We start from the raw sequence: 24,831 nt of genomic DNA, 5'->3' as shown, positions 1-24,831 counted from the left end.
CAGATTTTGGAATGATGGAACGCTTCAGTCATGGAAGTCAATCGCTTCTGACCATCCAACCAATTCACCAATCACTAGTAACTAATATCTGGAAATCGTATATTCTTCTCTATGACTGGTAACCTCAGTGAAGGTAGGACTGTTAATTTTTATTAATTTTGGTACAAAAATTACTATTTTCTATTTATTTCCAAAATTTGACTTTTCTCTTGATGAGGGCTGTCTTTATTTTTTTTTTTCTAAAAAGTATTTTCCAATGGCATGGTTTTGGAGTAGCGATCATGTGATGCCAGCAGTTATAACAATAACCCAGCCAACACAGCCCAGCCCCTACTATTGGTTACACTATCAGTTTATGGCATGCACTTACATAATGGTGCATAAGAGGTTCATATTTCTAAACTTTTATTAAATGTCTATAAATACATTCTACAATATTAATAAAATATAATAGTCAATATATATACTTTTTTTATTTTGAAGACCTAGTTGGAGTAAGCTCTGACTCCACCCAACTACCAGAATAACTGCTAGAATAACAGGCAGAGCAGCTGTTTTGGGGTCCAACAACCTAGGACATAATCATAATTACTTTCTTCATGTGCTGTGATGTCACATTATACAGGATATAGTGATCTTTTGTGTGTGCGTTATCCTTGTGCTGTGATGTCATAGTGAGCATTATCACTGTACAGTGACGTCATTGTATATATTATCTTTTTCATGATTCTTTGTATTATCCCTATACTGTGACATCACTGTGTGTATTATCTCTGTACTGTGACATCACTGTGTGTATTATCCCTGTACTGTGACATCACTGTGTATTATCCCTGTACTGTGACATCACTGTGTGTATTATCCCTATACTGTGACATCACTGTGTATTATCCTTGTACTGTGACATCACTGTGTGTATTATCCCTGTACTGTGACATCACTGTGTGTATTATCCCTGTACTGTGACATCACTGTGTGTATTATTTCTGTACTGTGTCATCACTGTGGTTATTATCCCTGTACTGTGACATCACTGTGTGTATTATCCCTGTACTGTGACATCACTGTGTGTATTATCCCTGTACTGTGACATCACTGTGTGTATTATCCCTGTACTGTGACATCACTGTGTGTATTATCCCTGTACTGTGACATCACTGTGTGTATTATCCCTGTACTGTGACATCACTGTGTGTATTATCCCTGTACTGTGACATCACTGTGTGTATTATCCCTGTACTGTGACATCACTGTGTGTATTATCCCTGTCCTGTGACATCACTGTGTACATTATCCCTGTACTGTGACATCACTGTGTGTATTATCCCTGTACTGTGACATCACTGTGTATTATCTCTGTACTGTGACATCACTGTGTGTATTATCCCTGTACTGTGACATCACTGTGTGTATTATCCCTGTACTGTGACATCACTGTGTGTATTATCCCTGTACTGTGACATCACTGTGTGTATTATCTCTGTACTGTGACATCACTGTGTACATTATCCCTGTACTGTGACATCACTGTGTGTATTATCTCTGTACTGTGACATCACTGTGTGTATTATCCCTGTACTGTGACATCATTGTGTATTATCTCTGTACTGTGACATCACTGTGTGTATTATCCCTGTACTGTGACATCACTGTGTGTATTATTCTTGTACTGTGACATCACTGTGTGTATTATCTCTGTACTGTGACATCACTGTGTGTATTATCCCTGTACTGTGACATCACTGTGTATTATCCCTGTACTGTGACATCACTGTGTGTATTATCCCTGTACTGTGTCATCCCTGTGCTGTGTGCAATATCCTAGTACTATGACATGACTGTGTATATTATCCCTGTACTGTGACATCATCCTGGTAATGTGGCATCACTGTGTGCACTATATCCATTATCCCTCTGTGTACTGGAAACCAAAATATTGTAATGAGACCCCTGGTTACATGTTAGACCTCTGTCCACAGCTCTGAATATAACATCTCAGAACTGTTTTTCTTGCTTATTGACCTGCTGTCATGTCCACGTATTGTAGTTATACAGTATAAGCCATATGTAAGACTCCTCAGCCTATCATTGAGACATAAGTTTTCAGCGTTTAACAGTATTCAATAGAAAGTGTTGTTAATACATTCTTAATGTAGCATTTTTATCTTTCTTGAGAACCCCTTTAGCTTTGGCATTTAGTCCCATAAAACATTTTATGCAGTACATATGTGCATGTTTTTTTGGCACAGATTTTATAAACTCAGTTGACTGATGACTTCTATGGAAGTTACGCAACATGTGGACATAAGTAGTGGAGAAGATGCAGAATTTCCATCTGCACAGGTTGGTTGAGGAGACGAAATGTATTTCTACGAATTAATGCAGTTTCCTGCATCTCGAAGGAATATTCTTGGAGTCCACTCCAGACATCTTCCTAAGGGGGTTATCTTCTATAAGACTAAATATTACTTGGTTATGACTATGTTTTACTGGAGGGTTAGTTAATAATACTCAGGAAATTCCTGAAATGCCCAGGGCCAGATAAAGTGGGTATCTGTGAGCAGATATTGAAGCTGTCTTGTAACTTGTCAAACACACAGCAGTCAATGCCGCGCTTTCCTGTGACACACCTCACCTTCACACCTCAAGTTTAACCCATCAAATGTAAGTATGCCAACAAGCATTCAAGCTTCATGTTCTTCTAGTACCCCATGACCATGGCAAGTAAAGTCATCAGATGGAAGCACTCTTTTTTGTGAAGATTTTTATGCAAAGCCTCCAAATGTCCATTTATCGGCAGACTTCTCTTGACCTACAGAAGTCCTACCTGCCGAATTGAGGCAAGGAACCTCGGTTTTGGTTTCCATTTTGGGTTTGGGTGGCTTGGGTGCCAGATTTGTTTTGTGTTTCTTCAGATCCCAGAGTATAATACATTAGAAGGAAGTAAAGGCAACATGTACAAAAATAAACACTTATACTCACATTTCGTCACCTCTTGTGCGCCTCTTCTGGCTCTACTTTCAGATGCCTGAGCATGCCCATGTGACTGCTGTGGCTCAAATAAAAGTCCTTAGTGGTGACCAAGGTCCATGAAATCACCAGGAGAGCGCCCAACACTGCAAGGAGGCCCAAAAGAAGTGAGAGAAAGTGATTGTTTTCTTAACTTTTTCACCACCCCTTGGACTTCCACCATTATACTCTGAGCTCAGGAGATACCCCTCAATATAATAATTTACTGCAATGCATGTCACAGCGACCATTCTGATGTGTCCAAGGCAAATCTCCATTTGTTCGGTTTCATTAAACCTGAAAAATTTGGAACATTCGTGTGGAATTGTGGTTGGGAACAAAGCAGTTTGCCCATCTCTACTATTGAGTCTATATTATAGATTGATAAGGAGAGGTCTCTAACATGGACAGTCAGAAGAAATGCTCAGTCTGACATTATTCTAAGTGGTCAGGATCTGGGGTCTCAACTATGGATGTTGGGATCTGGTGAAGTCTGATGTGGTTTGCTGATCTGGGGATATAATGGAGTCTGAAGTGCTGAGATCCGATAACGTATGTAACATTTTGTCCCACGAATAAAGACGTAACTGTCCATGTCTTCTGGTATGGCACAATTCAATGTTTGTGAGTGTTTAAAACTTTGACTTAGGCCTCATGCACAGGACCAAGTGTGCAGACCAAGGGGTCCAGTTGTTTAATGGATTGGATTCGGATGTACTTGGTTTTGAATGAGGAGTTTCAATTGGTGCCCAATTTTGCAGCATGACAATAGGAAGTGCAACCATGTTGGTGGTCACCTTAGAGCACTGGTTCTCAACCTTTTCATGTGAAGTACCTTCAAAGTAGTGATCACTTCTAAATGTTAAATAAGCCTTCAGGGGAAGTGGTTTTGTTATGCTTACTCACCTCCCCTGGGACTCTACTCAAATCAAATCAAATCAAAAAAGCTTTATTGGCACGTCCGAATAGATATTTGGCATTGCCAAAGCTAGTAAAGTGGGGGGGGGAGTTGGACTCGGGTGGGTGAGTGGTGGGGGTGGGGTGGATGGTTTGGGGTATAACAGTCCATGGAGTCTCATCTTCCTCTTCGTTGGTGACTGCTATATGGGGGGGTTGGAGGTGGGGGTGGGGTGGTTGGTTTGGGGTATAACAGTCCATGGAGTCTCATCTTCCTCTTCGTTGGTGACTGCTATATGGGGAGGTGGGGGTGGGGTGGGGCGGGTGTTTTGGGATAAATATATCAGTCCGTGGAGTCTCATCTTCCTCTTATTTGGTGACAGCTGGACACGTATTGGGCAGCGATCTCCACAGTGGCCTCTTCTACTTATTATACTCTGACAGCATGAAGAGACCTCTCAGTATAATAGTAGTAAGTGGGTTGAAAACTTCACAAACTACCATTACGAGGGGTCTGGGGGTACCGCAGGTTGAGAATTACTACTTTAGAACATGTGTCAATGCCACAGCAGTATTTTGTCAAGAAGCCACATTTTAAAGTGCCAACTGTGAGGGAATTCGCTTTAAGTATCACCGTATTGAAGTCCGAATTATTAAAGTATTTTATATTCTAGCATAGAGAGATACACTCACACAAAGCTATGGTGTGTTATAGTGGGTTCTGCATTAATGGCAGGAAAAAGGTAGTTTAAGTACAGTGTATAGACAAAGAACAGGTAGGACTAGTATAATAGCATAACATGATTGGTGGCAAAGTAGTAAAATAGTTCTGGCACATGGCTATAAGGAAACCTTCACACGGACTGCTACAGCATAAGGGTGCATTCACACTGAGTAAACGCTAGCTTATTTTGTAGAGTAAAATTACACTTGTAAATTTTGCTATCCCATTGACTTCAATGATATTTTTTTACAAGTGTAAAAATACGCCTGTAAAAAATACGCCTGTAAAAAATACGCCTGTAAAAATACGCCTGTAAAATGTCATTGAAGTCAATGGGATAGCAAAATTTACAAGTGTAATTTTACTTTACAAAATAAGCTAGCGTTTACTCAGTGTGAATGCACCCTAAGGCTGCAGTGCTTTTCTCGCCGCATCCTTTGCTCTTTTCAAGCGAAAACCAAGCAGAAACCACATGGACCCCATTATAGTCTATTGCCTCCGCGAGTTTCATAGGGTAATTGCTATTTTATGCGGATTAGCTTTCCATTTGATCAAGATGATCCCCCAAACGGAAACCCGAACGCTGAAGTGAACCTAGCCTTAAACACCAGATAAGGCATTATGTTGGAGTAAAACATGGAAACAAAGGAGCAACTACAATGATAAATGTAGGCCAATGTCTTTATAATGACAGGCTTATTTTAACCCCTTTATCATATTTATATTGGTTTCTATTATGTTTTACAAATAAAACTTTAATAAAACTTTTTGAAAATGAACGATTTTCCTGGTGTCACCGTATTCTGGCACCTAGAACTTTTTTACTGTACAGTTAAAAGAGATATGTCAGGGCTCTCTATTTTCAGGATAAGTTATACTTTCTATTGGTACCAATTTTTGGTATATATGATTTTTTGATCACTTTTTATTTTTATTTTTGGGGAAAGTGACCAAAATACATTAATTTGAGCGTTGTGGTATATATTTCTTTATGGCATTCACTGTACGGGATAAATAACACTATTTTTGGATAGTGGGTTCCTATACGCACGTGGGGATACCTCAGGGCTCGTTCACATCTGTGCCCGGTCTCCGTTCTGCAGGTTTCCATTTCCTGCACAAAACAGAGGCAGGAGATGGAAACCTGCAGGACTCTTTCATGCCCATTCATTTGAATGGGTTTGAAAGATGTCCAGCTGTGAGCGGCGGTGAGCGTTTTGCGCTCTCCGCCGTGAAACCATTTTTTTTTAAATCAGACTCAGAGTCGGACATGCAGTACTCTGTGCCCGGTTTAAAAAAAACTGGTTTCGCAGCAGAGAGCATAAAACGCTCACCGCCGCTCATGACCAGACCCGCTTTGACAGCTTTCCGTCTTCTGTATGTAGAAGACGGAAAGCTGAGAACGGAGACCCGAACGCTAGTGTGAACCTAGCGTCACGTGTGTTTATTTGTGTTTACTTTATGTATTTTTTAATATAAAGGTGGGTTTTTTCAACTTTTTATTATTTGTTTATTTTTGTGTGTTTTTATTATGTGTTTTTTTTTTACTTCTTCCCTGTCCCACATAGTATTGCAGAATATCGCAAATTAACTCCTATGGGAAGTATGCATAGGCAGCCAGGAGGCCGAGGCCCAGTCTCCTGACTGCCATGGCAACTCTTTGGAACTCTTAGAGTAAGTTCACACGGGGAGCGTAAAGGCGGATTTTAGCACTGAGAGTGACGTGGGGAGCCTGCCACGACTGTCCCGGCTTCCGACAGTCGCGGCATCCCCCTCCGGAGTAGGCTCAAATAAATGGGCCAACCCCGAAGGTTGCTGCCGCCAGGCGGACACCGCGGCTCAACGAGTCCACCTGAAGAAAGGGCATGTCGATTCTTTTTTCAGTGAGCAGCAAAAAAGTGGATTACGCGCCATAATCCGCCCCATCTGTGCCCATGTGAACTAGCCGTTATCTCGTGGGGTCCGAGGGATGATAGGGGGGATGTTCTTTCCACCAGACCTCCTGGAAGCCATAATCGCTATTGATCATGGCATATAGGGGGTTAATCCATTGGAGTTTGTAAGATTCTGTAACATGATGTAATGCCACAGGTACAGCTTCTGTAAATGCTATAACTATATGCTCAGTGTGAACGGCGGGAAGGGGTTAATACTATGTAATATTAAGAGCATACATTACATTTAAGTATCGTTTACAGAATGCTATTCATTGTTTCCTTGGTTTATGGATGAAAAGAAAATCTGTTTCCGAACTTCAGAAGACCTGGCTGCAGAAAATGTTATAATAGACTTAATGAGTTACAGCAGAAATAAGATTATATAACCCCGACTTCTCTTTAGCATTTTATTACATAACCTCAGACTAAAATTCCTTTCTGTTTCAAAGGATGGTGAAATAAATGAATTATTGTGGACGCTTAAAGAAGACCTGCCTGTTCTCCAGACATCACACAACAATGGTGGAGCACTGTATTGTTTCTCTCCACTTTAATTCCTGGAAATTTTGGAACAAATGAAAAACTGGGCTTACAACTAAAAATAATGGTATTTATCCCATGCCTTGACCTTGCCTGATCAAAAAGTTGAACGTACCATTAAAAAGTATAACTTGCTCCACAAACAATGAGCCGTCACGTAGCCTCTTCATCAAAAAATCGTAAAGAAGTCACAATGGACAAGAGGATGTAATCTCCAATGGCACATCATTTATTTTTGCAAACAATTCAGTAATAATAGATAAAACATAATAAAACCAATATAAATATGGTATCACCCTAACCGTAATGACCCAGAGGAAAAAGTTGAAAAATGGCATTTTTAATGCAGAGCGTTCATCATAAAACAAAAATAATGACTTCAATGAGCTTCAATGCCAAAACTAGAGGGTGTCCTTGAAGAGTTCCTGAGTTTTCATGAAAAGTTGAAATATGTGCAGGGTCTTGCTGGGCAGTCTGTGCTATAACTTATAAGGGCGGATTCACACCTGCACCGGTCTCCGCTTGGTGGGTTTCCGTCTTCTGCCCGAGAACCTGGACAGGAGACGGAAACCCGGCAGTCAGTGTCCGCCGGTGAAAGTCTTACAGGCCGTAGTGAAACCATTTTTTTTTTTTTTTAACCAGACACAAAGTCCTGCATGTCTGACTTTGTGTCCGGTTAAAAAAAAATGGTTTCGCTGCGGAGAGGCAGAAGATGCTCACAGGTGGACACTTTGCAAACCCATTCAAACGAACAGGTTGGAAAACTGACTGCCAGTTTCCGTCTCCTGTCCAGTTTCTCGAGCAGAAGACGGAAACTTGCAAGAGAGAGAGAGTATAATATAGAAGAGCCAGGATCTCTGAACTGGTAATATAGGGCAAATACATGCAAGCATACAGCTAAAATAATCCCCGATATAGGAAAAGAGCAACATATAAGCTCATTCAGCAAGTTATTTGATGTTTGTGAATAATATACTATCTGTAATAACACAAGAAGCCAAATGTGCATACAAGTGCATAACTAAACTTGTATTGCATGGTACAGAATGTTCACTCCAGTGCACAGAGATGTGATGTAAAGAGAATCAACCCCTCCCCTCTGCATTCACTATGTGAAGAGAGAACAGAACCTCCCCCCTCCACTCACTGTGAAGTTGTCTTGTATCTATAGACAGTAGTTCCCTAGTAACAGGGAGTGAACGGCAAATTAGGTAGAATGGAGACCCCTAGTGACAGTAACTTTAGAGAAGTTTTTCCAGACAAAAAGCAGCAAGTTTCTTAAAGTACATTACATTTTTGTCTAAAATGTTCCATTAAATGAGAATAAGTTGTCTGAAACATCAGTGACCATTTCAGGGGTTAAGGAGAAGTGAGAAAACGGAAGAAACTGCAGACAAAAAACTTTTTCCATTGAATGATATAAAAAAATCATAAAAAAGCCACAATTTAAAAATAACATGCAATAAACAATTTCTTCACCAAAGTATATCTCAATCTGTGTCATATCTATTTTCTGATTTACTTAATCATGTCTGGATGGGGAAAAGATTACCATCATCCATAGGATTATCTCGTACATTTCCAGATCTGAGAACCTCCAGAAACCTAGAAACATACACATGTAATTCGATAAACTTGAGTAGTCCCTTGGAGAAGAATGTGACCAGATGTGAGAAACCCTATACGTTCTGGTGTCCTATAGGCAGCTTTTAATTGCATGACAAAATCATGTTAATATTATGTATACTTTCTGGGGACACGATGGTAAAGGAGGATGACGAAGCAACGTGTGACTAAAGGGAGTTTGGTTTCCAGGAATGAGAAGCAGAAATAAGCATCCTGTTAGGTATACGTCTAGAGACAGGTGGCCATCTGGCTTACTATTGCAAAGTAGCTCAACATATTTTTCCTTTTTAAGACTCTTGTTTTGGTGTTTTCTTATTTAGCAAGGTTTGATTTGGAACTAAAGCTGACCATACATATTAGTATTGGTCGAACCAGTCGATTTCAACCAACCCATGTTTGGAGGACTCCGGACACTTCCATGATTTAACTTTTGGTAGAAATGAACTGTTGCCAGAGGAGTCTGTCAATGGATTTATTCCCTCTCTTCCCTTTTAGTACACATGGCTTGATTGATTCTGGTGCAGTTGGAATTTTTTCTCTAGACCCACCATTCCCCAGTAACAACTTGGCAGACTCCCCGCAGCCTGATTCCCGTATAGAGCTTAAAGGGTGAAAAACACAGGGTCTACTTACACATTTCCTTTCACCAAATATAAGTAGTATATAAATATAATATAGGCAAATCTTCTCCTGTTGGCTTCATCCGCTATTACTCTGCCTACAGTGGTGTTCCTCAACCACACAATGGAGACCAGTGCCCTTGTTGATGCTGTGTATCAACATGTCCCACCATATACTCAATGTGTCCTAAACTATCCCAGATTCTAGGCCAGATCATGTCCCTGATGTTCCCTCATATCACTGGACATTTTAACAACCATACCTTCATTGTATGAGCAAATGAAGATATACAAAAGTAGGCTGAAGCCCGTAGAAGATGAGTATTCCAAACTTATCCATGGCATGTGGCTACAAAGCATAGGAGAACATTTTACTGATGGATGTATGGCTACACTGTGACTGGTGACTGTACAAGAGATAGTACATGCCTGGATGGTGTGATGTCATTATCTGCCACCAATCTCAAGCCACCATTCCCATATTGCCCGGGTTCCTGCTGCTCTTGACCTTCTATGTAGACATAGTAGGTAATGTCTGTTCAGTCTTTCAGTAGCTCAACACCATGTCCAGTGGTTTGCTTTAGCTGGAGCAGAAGGTAGAGAGCAATGGTGAAGGATAATACGTGAGTATAGGTACTTTTATTTTTTTTAACCGATTTGGAGACCACTTCCACCAAAGAACAAGTTGACCTAATATGGTATAAGCCTTATTTTGCTTCAATTTTAAGACAAATATTTTAATTACAGATATAGATAAGCCATATGGACATTTTGGCAGAAGAACCTGGGTGTTACTTCCTCTTAATGTACACATTCCAAGCGTTTGAGTCTTCATCCATCACTCTCCTCTTTATCTGGTCTTTCCGTTACTTTCGCTACGTAATGGGATATAAGAGTCATCCAAAAATGCATTTTTAATTTCTAAGTCTGCTGCGTGACATTCCAGGGATTGTCACTGCTCCAAAGGTGAGAGGTTAAAACGATGAGCCACCATTACGAGGCGTGTCAACGATATGTGCATAATGCCCAGTGAAGGGTGACAAATAGGAGAAGCATGCACTATGGAATCTGATGAAAGCAAGTGCAAGTCTTTGAGTTATTTCTCCTAATAATAAGAATCTGAGTACATGAAAGACTAGTATACACATCAGCCATGGTGCACCCTGGTGCACCTACTGGTCTGCTGAAAGATTCATTATGATTTTCTGTCAACTCCTCTAACAAGTTAACATTCTCTTCATCTAGTTTTGCCAAGTGATAAATGATTTTAAAGTTTTGCATGGAACAAGGTTACATGTACCATCACCTCAATTGTATATAGGATGACCATAATGGAGGTTGTGAGAGCTGACTATAGCATGGTCTTCTTTTGATTATTGGATTCATTACAGTTGCTTAACTAAAGTCTTGTGGGCCCCGATGCAATCTTTTGTCCGGGCCCCCCTACCTCATCCCTATAGTGAATTCTTGATAGTGATGGTTACGGGTGCTAAGGAGTTTAATCCCCCTTAGTGTGGTTAGGGGAATCTGTGGGTCTCCTTGGTTTATGGCTCAGATGGAAGCTGCAACCTCAATACTGATGCCAGTGCTTATGGGCCTCATAAGGCTCCTGGGTCCCGGTGTGACTGCACCCTCTGCACCCCTCAAGTTAAGCCTCTGATCCATTCATCTATTAGTGGACCAGTGCTGACCAGTGCTTTTAACTCTTATCTTAGCACTCTCCATGTTAAAGGTCATCAGACAGGCGAGTTTTGGCCAGAATTCATACAGTCTCATACACAGACTGAGTTACCCATCCCAAACTCAGCTGTGTGAATGCCTCCAAAGATACAAGGAAATCACCCCCAGATGTTTGGATCCTACATTCAATATCTTTTCCCAATATCTATGGTATCATCACATGTGAAGAATCAACATTTAAGCTTACGACTCTATTTATAAAGAACCTGTCACATCTCCTTTGTCTGTTTAAATAAAAAACTAGAAATGAGTGAACAAGTTTGTTGGGACCCAGGTTTATCATGAATTTTTCAAAAATTTTGGGGTTCATCATCCATGAAGGAGGAGAATAATTATAGTATAATATTTGGGTCCCAGATCTTCATTAAAACCATAAAGCATTAGGTCAGAATTAGGCTTGAGCCGATCTTGACTTTTCAGGATCGATTTTAAAATCCGATTTCCGATCATTTTTCATTTGAACCCGATCTCGATCCCAATGCAAGTCAATGGGATTTTTTTATTAATCGGAGATCGAATTTTAAAAGCAATCCTACCCCCTGGTGTCCACATACCTCCAGAGATGGCTAGTTCTGTGCCCCCTGTTCTTCTCTCTTCGCTGCCCCCTCCCTGCCAGGTTAGGAGAGTGTGGGCGGGTTAGGAGAGTGTGGGCGGGTACTGGGAGGGGAGACGTCACGTCTCCCCGCCCTGTACCTGCCCACACTAAGCCACAAGCTCCGCCTACCTAGCGCTTTAAACACTAACCTGGGAGGCAGGGCAGCAAGGCAAGAAGAAGGAGGGCACTGGAGCAGCCATCTCTAGAGGTAAGTAGCTGCTAGAGATTTAGTTTAGCCTTCCATTCGAATGAATGGAGGCAGCCGGCGCGCAGGGGGTTAAGGCTGTGTGTCGGCTGCTTCCATTCATTCCTATGGAACTGCAGTGGAGCCTTCACACTGAATATACATCGTATACTCAGTGTGAAGACTAAGCAATGCATTGTGGGAAAAATCACCGATCTCGATCCCACATAAAAAGATCGTGTTTGGAATTCCGATGGCGATCATGAAATTTTCTCGATCGCCGATTGGAGTCCGATCTTTTCCTAACACGATCGCTCAACCCTAGTCAGAATGTAAAACATCTTCAAAGGGAACATGTCACAGACATTTGGGTCAGTAAACCACCCACAGATCCTTATGGACTGGTGTCCCAAATTGTCCTATACTAACACAGCCTATGGACAATAAAAAAAGATCCTGCTACTTCCAGTGCCTGCACAGATTTTTCCTTAAGCCGAACCAGCACACCCTGGATCTAAGACACATGCGGTCTAAATTTGATATTTACTTAACACTGATAGGAATGGGCTCATTGGAACAGCCAAACACCATCTATATGGATCTGTAGGTAGTATAGTGTCCAAAAATTCTGTGCCAGGTTTCTTTTAAAGGGAATCATTTACTGTCCAATCTGCATGTTCAATATGATGGGATCCCTATAAAAGTCATTTGTAGGAGATTGCAAGCCACCCTTTGTATTGTTCAAACCTTCTATATTTCCCATTGAAAGTTATGACTGGTAGCCTTTGTTACAAAAATTTTTTTATTAAACATAATATCCATTCACTTAGGCTGCCACGGGAGGTGGTGGGCGCTCCATCAATGGAAATCTTCAAGCGGAATCTGGATAAACATATAGCTGGGATGATTTAGGAAAACCTGCACTCGCAGGGGGTTGGACCCGATGGCCCTTGAGGTCCCTTCCAACTCTACCATAAGATAAGATAAGATAAGATCCTCCAATGGTGTCGACCATTAATCTGAGGCACCCTGCAAAGAAGGGTGGCCAAAACTTTGCTATGAGTAAGAACAGTGGTCGTTCAGTATGCATAAAAGTATCAAAAAACAGTATAAAGCCGGATTTACGCGCGCTCCCATTGAAGTGAATGGGAAGTGTTTAGAAGCGCTCGCGTGTACGACTCGAAATGAGCCGAGCGCTTACGCCGTGTGAAGGGGCCCTCACAGTGAAGTGCTAAGTCAACCTTTTTTTAATTTTTTTTTTTTTTGTGGGGGGCGGGGGGATTAGTTATAATCCTAACCATATACCAGAGATGACAGAACCAGTTTGTAACAAATCAGGTTCATTACAAATTTTCCAAACTTTTAGGTTCGTTGTCCCCAAATTCACTGTATTTGATTATTATTCTCTGGGGTCTGTTCAGTATAACAACTGGAAGTCAATGAGGGAGTTCAAAAAAACAAACAAACTAGTACTCACCTTTCCTGGGCTCAGCAACACCCGGTTTTCTTCCTTGACCATCCTTGATGTCTTCCAGTTTTTCCTGATATCATTGGCACCAGAACTCCACAGTGGCTTGTGATTAGGCACTGGCATTCACATGGAGAGGGGCAGGGTGCCAACGCCATGACTCTTTGACGATACAACATACATCAAAGTGTCACAAGCCTCAGTGGTGTCCAACGATAGAGCTCCGAGGCTCCAAGGGGAAGAAGACCGGATACCACAGCAGTATCCAGGAAAGGGTTTGTATTTTTATGCACCATCTTTGGCCTCCAATTATTATACCATGAGGCTTGAAGAGAACTTAGATTATAATAATAGTATGCCCAGGTCATACCGAACAAGTATATTTACAATACGAATCTAGCAAGCTTCACTCATCACTAGATTTCTACATGGTGGGGCAAATCTTCTAGTTACTGTAACTGAGATAAAGGCCAATGGTAGTTTCCCATATTTTCCAATATAACTTCCTATATGGATAAATGTATCTACAATGGTGTCTTTAAAAAGGAAAATTGCAGCAAAACTACCCTGGGTAGGTATTAGTATGATGATATTTTCTGGCTGTTGTATCGGACAGATTGTATATCACGCTATGTAACTTTCTCCATGAGCCACAGTTTATCTATCTATTAATGTCTGTTCTATATCCTGTTGCTAAAAATGTGCTCCATAGTCTGCATTCCCTGGTTCCCGAATGCCAGGGGGTCAGCAGAATCATCCCATTTGGGTATCATCTGGACTGAATAACATTGGGTTCTTAGGCAACAAGGCTGGTGGTCATAGACTAATGACACCCTCTTATCGCAGGAAATTGGTATAGCAGGGAATGCTAATGAATAGCTAATCTCAACCCCATGAATATGCCACATACCCTAGTGATACAAGACAAAGGAATCACATTCCCTGCATTCCTCTCCCGATTCCTGCAAAATATCAGTAATGACTCTACATAAAAATGCGCCCAGAAAATAAAGGTAGAAATTAAGTTTTATAACTTTCTTAAAGAATTGTGCTTACTGGACAGTTTTTTTGGACAACTTTAATAGACAGAATTTTTACAAAAATATATGATTGGGGTGGGTTTTAAATTTTTAGCTAAACCCACATTGGAATAGCCTTAAGAAAGGCTATTCTTCCCCTACCTTTAGAAGACTTCTCCACGCTGCCGTTTGGTATATATTCCCGGTTTCTTCATTATGGTAATGAGTTCTCTTGTAGCATTAGGGGCGTCCCCTGTGCTGCAAGAAAACTCTCCAGCTCCGCCTTCTTCTTGTTCTCTGCCTCCGCCTCTTTTATACTGTTGGACCACAGGAAAATGGCCAACTGCACATGTCTGTTGGCCTTTTCCTGTGGCCTCTACAGTTCAGCCCACCCCAGTGCTTTCTTAAGGCTATTCCGATGTGGGTTTAGCTAAAAACAGGATTCTAATAATAGAATCCTTTTAAGTTTCTCAACCCCTACATTAGTGATGGATGTCACAGTTACCTTTTATCTGCCATTTTTGGATACTAAACTATGTTGACTGACATCACAATAGTCAATCAAACAAGTAAAATCTAAACAAATCATGCAAAAAAGCCTCATTTAAATAATTGTTATAAATTATAATATAATAATATAAAATAATAATAATAATAGTTATAATTGTTATCCCTGCTCCTGACTCTGATGGAATAAATACGTGTATGAGATTGTTATCTAATGACTCTATGTTGTACCATTCTTCTGTTATTCATCCTAAAATTCCTGCATAGAAGGCCATATGGGCGGGAAGTCAAAAATTTAAAAATGTCACTGGCGCAACAGGTTTAAAGATGGATAAAACTGCTTTATGTCTACTGTATATGGTAACCTATCGTGGCAAAGGTGTTTATAGAGTAGCGAGGCATAGCAATATGGTATCAGTGTACATGTGCACTAAACCTTCTTCCATGGCAAAGCAAGAGCCTAGTGCATTGACTTTTTCAGAGCCTTGGGGCAGTCCAATTCCTCGGACCTCCCATTCATGCAGCAGCCAGTAGCCTCCAATAGGAGGCACTGTTGTAAAGAAACAAGTTGGCACGTGTTAGCTGAGAGGGAGGGAGGCAATGCATGTGCTACAAGGAGAGATCTGGCACAGAAAGGAGAAACGGCAAAGGCAACTTGGCATGAATCTGAAGTCACAGAACAGTGACACTGCCACTGAATCAATGATGGAGTCTGTCAGGTCCAAAATCCCTCCCAAATCAATAATAAAGCCATGTAGGGGTAGAAAATCACCTTAGTAGTGAGAAACTGGTGAAGCAATGCAAAAATAATCATCTTTATATGGATATGCAAATCAGCCTGCAAGTGCACCAGGGGCGGGGCCTGATTTGTCAGATTTGAATACAGGAAAACATAATATGGGCAAAGGGTTAAAATGTCAATAATAACTAAAGGGGTGGTTTAGGGAATCTAGAGAAGAGTTGCGGCACTTGCAGCTGTCTGTAGACAAAACTGACAAATCAGATCTGCCCCCGCTGCACTTACAAGCTAATTTGCATATCCATAAAAAAAAAAAAAAAAAAAGAACCTTGTATTGCTTCATTAGTCTGTGGTCATAAAAGGATGTTTCTGTTCCTGTTAAAGCCCCAATACACCACTATTATTGGTTTGGGAGGCCATTCTGGACCTGACAGACTCCCTTTAAGAAACATTATTACAAAGATCTGGACATTAAATAGATTCCAAAATTAACAACATAAACGGGTTTTGTTAACAGACTGTCTGCTGTATAAGACTGAATATGATCCATGGCTGTTACTAACATCGTTTGGATAAGCGTGAGAAGGTTCTGTGGAAGATAAGATTTCTGGAGAACAAGATGAGAAAAGAGGCAAGACTATTTATTATGTTGAACCTAGAATAAATCAGGGTTGCAACCTATAATGGAATGCTCCAGACACATTGGAGAAATAAAAATTCAGCGTAACCTGAAATACATAACTAGAACAATATACAGTACTGTAGTTGCACAAGAAGACAAGAAGAAACGTGCATCTACAGAGTGATCTAACAAACCTTGCTAGAAAAGTTTAAAGGGGTTTTTGATGAGCAAATGAGGACTTTTTCACCACCCCCACAAAGTCAAGTTTTTAGCATCTGTTAATAGCCATTGTGCCACTTATTCCAGCACAGTTTGAATTTTTTCTCCAGCCCCCAACGTTCCTGAGCAACAAGGACCATTGGTTTTGGTACCTGATGTGATATATAGGCTTTGTAATGTAAGGGGGCGGTGTCAGACAGGGGGCGTGATTCTGAGCTCCAATCAGAGTCAGCCAGTGTCAGAGCTCACTACCACACCCCTTGCCTGCCCCTGCCTGACACCTCCCTCCTGACAGTACAGAGTCCAAATAGCATATCAGACACCAAAACTAACTGCACTGTATTCTCAGGAACAGTGGGGGATAGACAAAAAATTCCAACCACGCCAGATTCATTGGAGCAGCAATTATTAATTGATGTAAAAGCTGGACTTGTTGGAGATGGTGAAAGGTCTTCTTTAAATGTGTAAACACTTAACCCCTTAGGCACCCAGCCTAGTCTGATACTTAAGGACACGGCTCTTTTTTTGTTTTCTTTCGTTGTCACATTATAAAAGCCATAACTTTTTAGCTTGTACATTTCTTTACCCAGGGATCATATTAAATCCCAGAATTCATCGGTTATTTTCTTCTTTTTTTTTTTTAAATGTAGATTGTGAGCCCCACATAGAGTTCACAATGTACATTTTTCCCTATCAGTATGACTTTTTGGAATATGGGATGGAAATCCATGCAAACATGGGGAGAACATACAAACTCAGATGGTTTTACGCCCTTGGCAGGATTTGAACACCAGGACTCCAGCGCTGCAAGGCTGCAGTGCTAACCACTGAGCCACCGTGTGGCCCCTTTCATTGGTTATTTTCTGAATTGCAAAGTTCAAAAAGGAAATCGCTCTACCTGAGTTGTTAACCAGATGGTATCCAATGTGTCCCTTCTAACCTCTACAGAATATGTTACAGAATATGTTATTTTGAACATACCTTTTTGTGTCAGTGCCTAAGAAAATCAACTTTTAATTCATATGCATATGCAGTTTCCAGAACCCTGCATGCAGGGTTTTTCTGTCCGCTTGAGAAGTCGGACATCTTCACTTGCGGACAGGAAAAGGACGGGCACGGAGTGCAAAAGAACGCACCCGATGCCCATTCAAGTGAATGACAGCTGTCACGGACACAGCTAGTGTCCGCTCCTAGTGTCCGTGACAGATTTTGAGCGGACACTAGGAGCGGACACTGCATGTCGGACACCGACGGTAGTGTGAACGCCCCCTTACACTAACAGGTTTTTGTGTTGAGCTTTTCTTCTTATGTCTTTAGCAACCCTTATTTCCAATTTACAACCAGCATTGCTTCAGCTCAACTCCCCCCTCCCTTCTCCTCTTTCATTGCCTAGTTTGTATAAGATAAGATAAGATAATCCTGTAATAGTCCCACATTGGGGAAATATACCCATGTGCACACAGCTTTATTTGCCAGCACACAGCTCTCTGTGCAAGCTCAATGGCATTTCTGAATATTTTTCCCTTGTCCTGTCTTTGTATGATGATTGTGCATGCATTTCCCATCACAATTTTGTATCACTGGTAAGAAATACTGTCTGTGTTTCTGCACACTGATGGCATTCTGAGTTGCACAAGGCACAGCATGCTTAGCAGAAGCTTACTTACCCATCTGTCTCAGGTCTTCTCTGATGGATTTTGCTGATAACAGGACAGAGCAGCCTGCAATGTATGACAACACATGCAACCTGCAGAAGACAAACTGGAATTTTTTGAATGCAAGCTAACCAAAGAAATGATGTTTATTAAAAGATATATATGCATTGGGCAAAAAGAAAAAAGCACCCATAGCCTTTAAGGATTGATTGGTCCCAAAGTACATTGATCACAGGTGAAACTGGTTGCATCACTAGACATGGATGCAGCTCATTTGCAGATGGATTAAGGATTACACTTTGATACAAAAAATGAATGTTCCCTATAGCACTAACCACCCCCTAAAACTGCCTAGAAGCGGTTTCCAAGTTATTTTTATGGCTGTAAACACCCTTTAATCTTCACTGATCAGGTGTGTAAGATGAATGGCATCAAAAGCTTAGCAGTCTTGGCAGACTCCTCTACTTGCCCGACCAAATCTTGATCGGCTCGCTAAATTCTACAGATTCATGCTAGAGTTTCATGCTGACTCTGCATCCGAAACACATGAATAAAATTAAACAGTTTTGGCTACAATGATGAGAAAATGTAGCGTGGTGTGTATTCCCAGGCGTCCCCCCCTCAGCCCGGCCCTCTCATACACAGACGTGCTGCTTTCTCCTCCCTTTTGGAGTAAATCACCAAAGTTGAGTTGGAAGAAATATCACTTTTAACCCCATCCATGCCAGGGATGTAAATTCAGCACTTGGTGACTTTCGCTGTGGAAACCTCGTAGCATTTACTGTAAGTATAAGGAACCTTGCTGCTTTCTGCCAACGCTTTCCATGTATTCTCATCATGTAGTATAGGTCTCATTATGAAAATACTATACAATGTCTTCTAGGTTTTCCGGCATCTGTAAGCTCTTTCCACATGTGCTATTAAGCATGGCTTTCCGCTGTGGTAGAATGCATGTGTCAATTCAAAGCAAAGGATGTATATTTTTCCAATAGATCATTGTATTGGCCCTTCTGCCACAGATATAAGATACCGGGGTCTCCCAAGAGACGAACTCCCAATGATTAGCCATACTTCATGGGAACCACAATTTTAATGGGCTGTCTCCTATTTAGTTTAGAAGTAACTTGACAGTAAAGTAATATCATGGTATTCCTCTGCAGAAATCCTCGGTGACCAGCCATGGAGAGACTTAGCACCTTGTGTTAATGTTCAATTCAGCACCACCATAAGGGGGAATGAAGTGTTGCACGGTTTCCATGTAAATCGATGCATGTCAGTGTAGTGCATGGACGTGCTGGGTCTACCCAAACAAGAGATGTGGGTCCTAAATTGGAGAATCTCTGTTATTAAGGAAGAACTCCTACAAAAAATGTATGCTTTAAACTATTAGAAAGGTATATACATTGCAATGAAGATAATATGCTTACTGATGACTGTATTTATGGGTTATTCACTCTTATGTGGTCCTCAGCTCATGTCATGTCATCTAAACTCTGACTCTCCAGCTGACACATTATTTTATGTGTGTACGATCAGTCCAGTGGCGTAACTACTGGGGTACAGTGGTAGCGGCAGCCACTGGGCCCAGGACATTAAGGGGCCCGGCAGCAGCTGCTATTGCTGCAGATTTTTTTTTTATAGGTTGTTGCAACGGGCCCTATTTACTTACCAATTCTGGCTCCTGCTCACTGCCACCTGCAGTTCCCCTTCTGCAGAGGCGAGGAGCCAGGATCGGTAAGTAAAGCACACGAACACCACTATCATTATACTCAGTGGTCTTTTTAGACCCCCAGGTATAATGGGGTTCTTTTAAGACTCCGAGTGTAATGATCAGAGGACCGGGAGAGGTGAGGAAACATAAAAAACACAGTTACTCACCTCTCCTGGCTCTGGATGACTTCAGGCCTACTTGTGTGTCGTCCCAGAGGTCACGTGAGCCGGAGCTTGCATCCTTATGCATCGGGACACAAGCCCCTGCTCACATGACGTACGTACGTCATGGAAAATGGCCGACATCAGCTGGGAGTGCACAAGAGCCATGGAGAGGTAAGTAACATTTTATCTTTATATTCTCCCCTGGGTCTCTGATTATGAAAAGATAATTGTTCATGGGTGTCCACAATGGGGTATAATACTGTGTGCAAAGGCCACTATGGGGCATTATACTGTGGCAGGGGCGACTATAGGGCATAATACTGTTTGCAGGGGTCGGTTGGTTGAGGTTTTCAGGTGGGGGGTCTGTCAGGTGGGCCCCATTTCAAAAGTTCACCATCGGGCTCCGCCATTCCTAGTTAGTCAGTCAGTTTCTCTATCCATTCCTATGGGACTCACCTTGGACTCCCCTAAGGATGAACACAGAAACCTTTTGTCCACACATAAGACACTGTCAGTTGGAGAGTCAGAGTTTTGGTCACATGAAGGATGCTGATAACACACAAATCCAACCACTGGGGAAAAAATTACAATTTGTGTACTTCATGGGGTTTCTACTGGGCCAGAGAATAAAGAACTTTGTGGGAGTGCTACTTCAACTGAACAACCCCTAATAAGAATGGATTTTCTAAGCCAGGCCACCCATTAACTTGTTAGACTCCTTTAGTACTATTCTGTACTTCTGCTTTCCTTTTGCTCCTTCAATAGCTGCAATATATATATATATATATATATATATATATATATATATATATATATATATATATATATATACCTCTTCTGGATGATCACCCAAAATAACATTTGTTAAGTGATTATTTAGAGGGACGGTTTTCTCCAAAGTACATTACCAATGTGTGCAATATATGGAGGAACTAAAAGTTGATTATATGAATTCTGGTCTGGATAAAGGGTGGTTGTCTGAAAGGGGTCTGACTTAGTTATATTTTGCTGCTGTATATGGGCATAAATAACTTGGCAGTGTCCTTGCTGTGGATTTATTTTGACATGTTTGCTTGTAGATTGCAGTTTAAGCCTCACTGGAAAAAACGTATTCTGTTTTACGGAAACGTCAAGTCCCCCTATCTATGGCGCAGATGTTTTAATAAGCAGACAAGTGGCACTGTCAGTAGGACACAAGATAAGAATTGGCAAAACACTCTGGGCATCATGTAGAGTCTGCCAATTTCTATGAGGGGTTTAAGTTCAGGCTGTAACTTTAACTCTTTAAGAACCACTCTCAAATGTTCAGCAGCAGCCAATAGATAGCTTTAACCCTTTATACCAGAGATTTTCCATTTTTAATATTGCCAAAAACATCTCCAGCTGTTCTGCTTGTGGGTCATATTGACCATTAGATGTAACTGGAAAAATATAGTATAAGTATATAGCTTGACAAATTGATATGAAGACATTGCTCACTGGTTTTATGGTTTCACAAAATGTTGCCTTGGAAAAGATGGCAGAGCACGTGTGGTCCATGTGGACTAACCACGGGGCTATATGACCCTGCTTCATTAGTATAGCTATGCACCATGAGCCAAGAGCTATTAGAGACCATATAAAAGCAAATAGCGATAAGTAAGCCATTACAACATGGCGAGGCCTATTAACATCTTGATCAGCATTGCCATGTATAAGCACAATTCCATAAAAAGGAAAGGGCAAGTATGTAAAAGGTTAACGTCGAAGAGAGAAAAAAGGATACCCTTGCTTTCGACTGTGGTGAGATCATTTGTTGCACATTGAGACACTTTTGTCCAACTTTGCATCAGAAGTTGGTTGACTTAACTTGCACCAAAATTTTAGCCAACTATAGCACGTTTCAATTTTATGACCCTTTCCTAAGCAACAGGTCACCTCCTGAGCCAAAATCTATTAGAGGTCATTGAAACTGTAAAAATACCAATATTGAGCAGTAAATTGAGCAAGAACAAGAAGTAAACCATTACAACATAGTGAGAAGTAGTAACAGCTTGACCGGCAGAGGGTAAGATTTTGGTATATGTGTAAGATATGTGTTTTTTACCTTTCCTTGAACATGCTCAGATACTTTGTGTTGCAAGATGACCAGCTTTTCAAGACGGCACGATTTTGTGATATTGTATGATATCCTTTGTGTCCACCTAGTGTCTATATTGTAAATTGCAGCTCGGCAAGAATTTTGACTGATGTTATATGTCTCATGAGAAATTTGAGTCCAAAGTCAAATTTAAGTTACTGTAAGTTACAGTGAACATATCTATATATAGAAGTGAGAGAGTTGCAAAGCAAACATTAAAATAAGGTCCATCTTTTGATGTCATACACCTAACCCAATAACACAGGAGGACTTCATGCATGTTTGACCTCCTTCTTTTCGCCATGACCTTTGACTTAATTCCCAAAAGTTATGTCTTGTAATATTATAGGACCGTGAACATCAGTCCAGGGGCCAAATGGCCTGCCTTTATAGAACATGCATGATCACATAACTTGTTAATAATAATAATAATAATAATAATAATAATAATAATGATAATAAAACATTTTATTTATATAGCACCAACATATCCCGCAGCACTGTACAATTAGTAGGGTTCAGATACAGACAGAAAGATACATTACAAGAAAAGTCATTTCACACAATGGGACTGAGGGCCCTGCTCGCAAGAGCTTACAATCTATGAGGTAGAAGGGGTGACACAAGAGGTAGCAGGGGCGGCATTTCTTATACAGTGGTCAGACAATTTTGTAATAGAGGTGACTGTCATTACACAAACATAAAACTTTATGAGCCGTCACTAGTCGTGTCCTTTAACATGTGGATGGAGCTTGGACATATAGAGTTAGCCTGAAATGGCATCATATCATGTGGGGAAATGTGGGAGTGGGGACAGAGGAGGGTTATATTTTGGGGATTCAAATGACGGTACGGAAGGATTTACATTAGGAATTGTGATAGGTCTGTCTGAAAAGATGTGTCTTTAACTTGCGCTTGAAGCTGTAGAAATTGGGCGTTAATCTGATTGTCCGGGGTAGAGCATTCCAGAGAAGTGGTGCAGCTTGGGAGAAGTCTTGTATACGAGCGTGGGAGGTTCTGATAATAGAGGATGTAAGTGTTAGGTCATTGAGTGAGCGGAGAACACGGGTTGGGTGGTCGACAGAGATGAGGGAGGAAATGTAGGGAGGTGCGGCATTATGGAGAGCCTTGTGGATGAGGGTAATAATTTTATATTTTATTATATAATGAATAGGCAGCCAATGTAGCGACTGGTACAGACCCGAGGCATCGCTGTAACGTCTAGCCTGATAGATGAGCCTGGCCGCTGCATTCAGAATAGATTGTAGAGGGGAGAGTTTAGTGAGGGGAAGACCGATAAGTAAGGAGTTACAGTAGTCAAGGCGAGAATGAATCAGAGAGACAATAAGTGTCTTTAATGTATCTCTGGTAAGGAAAGGGTGTATTCTGGAGATGTTTTTGAGGTGGAGGTGACATGAACGTGCGAGTGATTCAATATGAGGGGTGAAGGAAAGGTCTGCATCAAACATTACCCATAGGCAGCGGGCCTGCTGCCTAGGAGTTATAGTAAGGCCTGAGACTACAATGGATATATCAGGGACAGATCTATTAGATGGTGGAAACAGTAGTAGTTTAGTCTTAGAGAGATTTAGTTTCAGATAGAGCGAAGACATGATATTAGAGACAGCAGAGAGACAGTTGCTGGTGTTCTGTATGAGTGCAAGGGTGATGTCATGGGAAGATGTGTATAATTGGGTGTCATCAGCATAAAGATGGTACCGGAAGCCAAATCTGGCGATGGTTTGTCCAATGGGGGCTGTGTAGAGAGAAAATAGCAGGGGGCTGAGGACCGAGCCCTGAGGAACCCCAACAGCAAGGGAAAGAGGGGAGGAAACAGAGCCCCCAAATGATACACTGAAAGTGCGGTCTGAGAGATAAGAGGAGAACCAGGAGAGCGCAGTGTCATTGAAGCCAACTGAGCAGAGCATAGTGAGGAGGATTTGATGGTCAACAGTGTCAAAAGCTGCAGAGAGGTCCAGAAGAATAAGAAGAGAGAAGTCACTATTGGATTTAGCCATTAGGGGATCATTGGAGACTTTTGTGAGGGCCGTTTTAGTAGAGTGCAGAGCGCGGAATTCAGATTGTAAGGGGTCAAGCAGAGAGTTAGCAGAGAGATAGCGGATTAAACGAGAATAAACCAGGCGTTCCAAGAGTTTAGAGATGAAGGGGAGGTTAGAGACGGGTCGATAGTTAGCAGCACAGGACGGGTCCAGGGAGGGTTTTTATCAATAGCGGGGTTATAACAGCATGCTTGAAAGAGGATGGGAAGATTCCAGAAGAGAGAGAGAGAGGTTAAATACAGTATTTTAGTAAGGTTAGTTGTGACAGCAGGTGACAGAGATTGGAGAAGGTGTGAGAGGAAGGGGTCACTACTGCAGATCGTAGGGCGAGATGAAGAAAGTAGCTGAGAGACTTCTGTTAATGACAAATTATATTTTTTTCCTGAAAAACTATGACCAAAAAAAACCTTTAAATGGGAACATGACCTAAAACAACACAGTCTTCGACTTCATTTTTTCCTTCTAATGTAAGTAAGGCTCTTTGATATCACACATGCTGGGAAATGTTCCTTAAACATGTTCTCTTAAATCTTATTTATATGCTATGTTCTCCAAAGACAATATAAACTTTGCCCCATGTGACCATAAAATAGAGACTAGTGCTCCTAGTCTGCATGTAGGCACTAATCTAACCCAATGCTCCCTCCATATATAATGTATAAAAAGCTGCAGGAAA

General features: G+C 41.2%; 1 protein-coding gene across 2 annotated transcripts in view; it reads right to left on the bottom strand.

Annotated features, from left to right (window-relative positions):
• The window catches only part of LOC142202758 (gastrokine-1-like), a 474,099-nt gene that overhangs the window by 39,601 nt on the left and 409,667 nt on the right, over positions 1-24,831 (bottom strand). The gene's annotated exons all lie outside the window — the stretch shown is intronic.

This window comes from Leptodactylus fuscus, chromosome 5, assembly GCF_031893055.1.
Source record: "Leptodactylus fuscus isolate aLepFus1 chromosome 5, aLepFus1.hap2, whole genome shotgun sequence".
NCBI classification, from domain to species: domain Eukaryota; kingdom Metazoa; phylum Chordata; class Amphibia; order Anura; family Leptodactylidae; genus Leptodactylus; species Leptodactylus fuscus.
This window is presented reverse-complemented; position numbering and strand designations above follow the sequence as displayed.